The sequence below is a fragment of the Schistocerca americana genome, chromosome 3 (genome assembly GCF_021461395.2).
Source record: "Schistocerca americana isolate TAMUIC-IGC-003095 chromosome 3, iqSchAmer2.1, whole genome shotgun sequence".
Classification (NCBI taxonomy): Eukaryota; Metazoa; Arthropoda; class Insecta; order Orthoptera; family Acrididae; genus Schistocerca; species Schistocerca americana.
The window spans coordinates 77108349-77114298 of record NC_060121.1 but is presented as its reverse complement, the minus strand read 5'-3'; the positions used below and the strand labels follow the sequence as shown (position 1 = coordinate 77114298).

The 5950-nt window shown below is 45.7% G+C and overlaps 1 pseudogene; it reads right to left on the bottom strand.

Moving 5' to 3' along the window:
- Positions 1-347: 347 nt before the first annotated feature.
- Positions 348-448, bottom strand: LOC124608729 (annotated as a pseudogene).
- Positions 449-5950: the final 5502 nt, after the last annotated feature.

The window sequence follows — 5950 nt, the reverse complement described above, 5'->3', positions numbered from 1 at the left end:
CCACCCGAAAAATCAAATCTGTTGAGCGATAACCCCCGGAACGACTGCCCCCACACAGCTCGGTGCAGCCAATGACGAGTAGCTGTGTCGGTGCGCACAGTGTAACTGCGGTTTTGTAGCGCTTCCTGTCTTGCCATTAGAGTACGAGTTCGTAATGCACACTGTGGTGAGTGAAAGGTTGGCTGGCAGTATTGTCATGATACATTGTGAATAAAGGTAAGTAGACGAGACCTGCGTAAATGTAGGGCGTAGGTAGTCACAAATGAGTGCAAATATGAAGCAAAACTTGTCTCTCATCACCTAGTTATATCCTCAGACATCTTAACGTCAGAGAGTGACGTTGCGAAAACAATGTGGAACGGTTCAAGATTTTGCGCCTCCGATAGGGGCCATGCTAATCTTCTGTGTATCCTTTGAATTTTAGTATACGTACTGCCGAAGCAAGTACATGCCAGGGACACTGAGAAGCTGCATCTGTCGTTATTATATCGCTTCAAACATGTCTCGACTCGGGTTTAGCTTTGCTGTGCCGTGACAAAGGGCACAAGATTTACCAAGCGCTAATCTGTCAATCAACTACTGTGAAATATGATTGTTAGTAAGTGGTTACGCAAAACTTAGATAGTAGTGTAGCATACTCTCAGCATCCGCCCAGAGTAGCTGCAGTTTCACAGAGCTGCCAATGGGTGGCAGCACCAACGTTGGCATAGTGCTCACATCTGCACCTTAGTGTCATAGGCATGCCTACGAAACACACGTCTCCAGTATGCGAAATGAATGAATCTGTTTGTGGCTGGTGTCAGCATTACTGATGGCTCTGCAAAATTATGCACCAGTTTAGAAAGTGTTCAAAATCTAACACAAATTTCATTACTATAGCAATGGTACTTTGTAAACGATACTGTACGATTCAGTCTTTGAGCAGAGAATATGCGATGTTCTATGTAGGGCACTTTTTATCTGATACTCAAGAATTTACATGTGGTGTACTTGATGTATCTCCACCAGAATAGAAGAGAATCTTAATTGCGAGAAGAGACATAATCGCCACATAAACGATCAACAACAGCATTCGTATAGTACACTTTGAAACACGCCAGTGTAGTGCCATATCAGGCATGGATGGTTTTGCAGAGTTGTCTGAGATATTATTTACGGTGGACATTGCGCCACTTTCAGCACAGTAGCCAGAGTTGGAGCTGTGACTGATCCATGGGTATATAGGACAGCTTTACTCGACATTAGTATTATACTGTGATGTAGATGCATGAATGATCACGAGAAAAACCGTATTCAGGGACTATATGAATTGAGGAAGCAGGTTAGGTTGTGTGTTGGTAACTGTAGTTGTTTGCCAGTGATAATGCTGATCAGTTGTCACACAGTTAGATAGATACTGTAGTGCAAAACTAGAACGGATATTTATTAACCGCTTTCAAATTCTAAACCTGAATGGTCACTGCTGCCATGTGGAAGAAATGGTAGTTCGTGATGTTTGTTCCCTTTCCTGATACTTTGAAGCTGGATAGCGTTTTCTGACCTGAATGGCTCCGTATCTGCTTTTGTGCCAAATCTTATGCGTATGTAACATGAATATTTCATGGCGACTTTGGTCAAACCTATCTCTTCGACACGTTATGGGAAGTGGATCAGCTGCAATTGTGACTAGACTCGACTTGTGTGAAAATTACGGAATGCAAAGTGCTGCCAAAGGATTACAGTCCGAGAATTAAGTACTACTATGTCAATATTAGCATACTGGACTGCTTTCTAGACCGTGTTGTGGCATTCACTAGAGGGTGTTGTCACAAATTGATTTTGGTAACTATATATAACGGTAGATTACCAGTATCTGTGGGGAACTACAATGTGAATCACACTCATGGAGAATAACTAGTGAAATTTTTACACGACATATTCTAGAATCACACACTGGCTGTGGTTGTTTTAGAAGCTGCAGTTATCTTGTGTAAAGTCAACGTAATATTTCCAGATGACGTGTGTCGGTGCAGATGTGTGTTTTGTAACGAGATAGAGCTGATGCAAATCAGCTTGATTGTAGGAATAGGCGATGTGGCAGCTGATTGTGATACTGACATTTGTTTTTGCGGCATGAAACAAAACACAAACGATGGTCATATGTGCCTGAAACGCAACCCAGCTAAAATGATCTCCTCACGAAGAGAGTACCGAGAGGAGGTCGCCCAAGCCGCTGGGAGAGGCTCAATTCCCCGAAGCTTGTTCCCGTGAAGTGAAGACCAGCGGTGATGCCGCAGGGACACCACCTGCTCGCAGATGGCAACACGGAGACCGTCACAAGGAATGGAAGAACCAGCGGGCCCAGGTAGGAGGACTGCATCCTTGGCAGCAGTGTCAGCAGGCTCGTTTTCGTCAGACCGACGTGACCAGGAACTCACATAAGCATCACAGGGCCCCATCTAGAGTGAGCAAGTAGAGGCTTTCTTGGACCTATTGCTCTAAGGGATAGACTGTGTACAGCACACAGAGGCTCTGAAGGGCACAGAGAGTCTGAGGAGTGACACAGTTAAAAGCCTGTCACCGGATGCGCTGCTATAAATGTTAAGAACTGTTCCAGAAGCTAATACCGAAAATCGTCGGTGGCCATTACGAAGGCACACCCGACACCATGGTCTGTCCGAGAGAAAGTGTACACAATGTTCTGGGCGAAAGTCGAGGGACTTACAGCTATTCCAGAGTGGTTTTCTTAGAAAGCGAATAAAATTGAAGGTGAACACGAGACGCCATACGAAACAAAGGTGGTTACGGGATCACACCCATCGAGAAAGTGGCAGGGAGCGTGAAGTTAAGCTGCCGGAGCACTAGCCGAAAGTGAACTTCAGGAGGTAAGAGAAGTGGGATGCTCCCCATACTAGTAGTCGAAGAAGTCATCGAAGAAGGAGCCATAGAAAGGGTGGACGGGCATGGTAGACAAAGGGCACCCGTATCTGCTGAGTAGCAGATCACGCCGGTATGACAGCAGTAGTTCGCCAGCTTCTGCACAGACGCACTCAACCGGGCTAGTGTAAAAGACGCCATTGATCAAACGGATTCCATGATGGTCGATTGTATTTAGGCGGCGTAAGTTGAACGGATGTGCAGATGCATAAATACCGGTAATCTAGTTTCGAACGGACAAAGGGATCGGCACAAATCGAGTAGGGTCGTCCGATCCGCTCCCCAGGAAGTACTGCTGAGGACACCTAGGACACTGCGGAGCAGCAGGCATCCAGGTAAGACGTGTCGGAGGACCAGGAAAGTTTTCTGTCTCGCATGAGCCCCAGGAATTTGGTAGATTCAGCGGATGGTAGGGCAACTGGCTCAAGATGTGAAGACGGTGGAAGAAACTCGTTGCGCCGCCAGAAATTCGTACGAACGGTTTTGTCAGTGGAAAAGCGAAAGACATTGTCGATGCTCCACGACTGAAACATCGCTGAAGACGCCGCTCAAGGAGACAGGTGGGTGGAGAACTGCAACAAATCGCAAAGTCGTTGACGAAAGTGGAGCCAGAAATGCTGGGCGGGAGAGAGGCCATGCTGGGGTCAGTGGCTGTAGTGAAGAGGACGACGCTCCGGAGGAGCCCTGAGGCACTGCTTTTTCCTGGATAAACGTATCTGACAGGGCAGAACCCACACGGACCGTGAGAACTCTATCTTTTAAAAATTCCCAAAGGGAATGGGGGCAGGCGACCTCAGAGGCCCCACGTGTATAAAGTAAGGAGATACCAGCCCTCCATAAAGTGTCGTGGGCTTTCTCCAAATAAAATTAAAAAAAAAAAAAAAAAAAAAAAACACAGCCAGTCTGGTATTTCCACAGAAAATCAGTCATGACGTAGTTTGACAACTTGATGAGATGTTCAACTGCAGAACGGCGCACTCTAAATCCACATATTGTAGTCGTTAGTAAACTGCGAGACTCCAGCCACCAGACCAACCAGGCATGAACCATACGTTCCATCACCTTGGAAACACAGCTGGTGAGAAAAATTGGGTGGGAGCTAGAAGGAGGGTGTTTGTCCTTACTGAGCTTTGGTATTGGTATGACAGTCGCTTAACGCCAGCGTCTGGGAAGTTTGACGTCTTCCCAGACGCGATTGAATAAAGGAGAAAGAGGTTGCCTGCAAGAGAAAGGTACTCCAACATCTGAACGTGAACATCATCCGGCCCTTGGGCGGAAGATCGGGATTAAGTGAGAACATGATCTAGCTCCCTCATTGTAAAGGCGGCATTGTAGCACTCACGATTTTGAGAGGAGAAGTGTATCACCATCGCCGCCTCCACTCATTTCCGATGGATAAAGGCAGGACGATAGTGGATACAGCTCGAAATATCCTCAAAATAGCGGCCTAAGGTGTTGGAGAAATTCGTGGGGTACACAATGACATCTCCTACGCTCAGGACGGAAAGTGAGGAATGGACCTTGGTCCCAGGGGACCGCCGGAGGTTGGCCCACGTGACGGAAGAGGAACTATTAATTAATAAATGTCATATTCTTGGAGATAGAAAGAAAAGCTAGCTGGATTACGACACTGCGTACCCCACTGTTTTTAACGAATACAATTCGCCGTCGTAGGATGGCGAATTGCGGCGGTAAGGATAACGGTTGTAAGGTATTCTACCTGATCATCGCAACTGGGAAATTTTATTTGGCCAATGTCGCCAGGGAGCGGTAAAACCTCCATTAAGCCTTAGAAAGTTGCCAGTTATGGTTACGTATAGGTGGGGTAGAAGTCAGCAAACTGATAGCACGCACAAATTACGTATCAGAGACAACGGACCGTTTGAAACGACGAGAAAGCTCGGCAGTGCAGAACGGGAGGTCGAAATGGGAATAGGTGTGCGTAGGTTCTGAAGGGAATTTGGGTGCTCCAGTGTTAAGGCAGATGAGGTTGAGGTGATTGAGAAGGTCAGCCGAGAAGGCAGCATTTGGAAAGGTTCTGGATGAGCCCCATAGTGGATGGTGTGCGTTTAAGCCACTGAGCAGCAATAAGGGGTGATGGAGTTGACCAATAAGCTGGAGGGAGTCTGCCCTTGTGACACCGAATGACAGAGGGATGTAGACGTGCAAAGAGAATAGGTGAGGCGAGGAATGAAAATGCGAACTGCAACAGCTTGTAATCAGGTGTTCAGTGAGATGGTTTGACTGTCAACGTCATCCCGGATGAGCAAGCGTATCTCCCCTACGAGATGGAATTCCATCCTCAGAGGGAAGGTCAAAGTAACCCGGAAAGAAGCGTGAGAGATCAAAAGATTCGCGAGGTCGAAATTTTGTTTCCTAGAGGCAGAAAACAAGTTGATGCTGGGATTCAAAGAGCAGTCACAATTCCTCCTTGTTGGATCTAAAGCCTCGAACATTCCATTGGAGCAGAGTTATGATGGGGAAAGGGGAGAGGGAAAAAGTGAACGGTTATCACCTCAGCGACTACCGAGTGCCAGCCTTCAAAGGTGTGACTGACGAAGTGGGGATGAGGTCAAGGCCCCTATAATGTCACTCCTTAAACACAACAACTACCTAATCAATAAATTAACAATTTATACAAAGACGATATTTATAACAGCTTAGAGACAATCAACACGTGGCCATCTTAAAGAGAATACCAAAATATCACAGATAGCTTGCTTCTCAAGTAAGGCAACAAATTACAGTTATGAAAACTGACTTAAAGAGATGAGCCACAGAACTTTCAATACTTAAACGAACAATGAATTACAATCAGAAGGTGATTTAAAGAAATGTGGCACAGATAAGTTATTTAAAGGAGCAATAATTTGCAATATAAAAGTGATTTATGAAACGCAGACCAGTTCGTTAAGAAGCCAAATAACACAAGCAGCATCAAAGTTACAATTTAATACAATTAATTCCAAGCAAGTTAAAAAACCTATTTTCTTTAAATATAAATGAAACACGTTAAATGTTTACCAAACGGGCA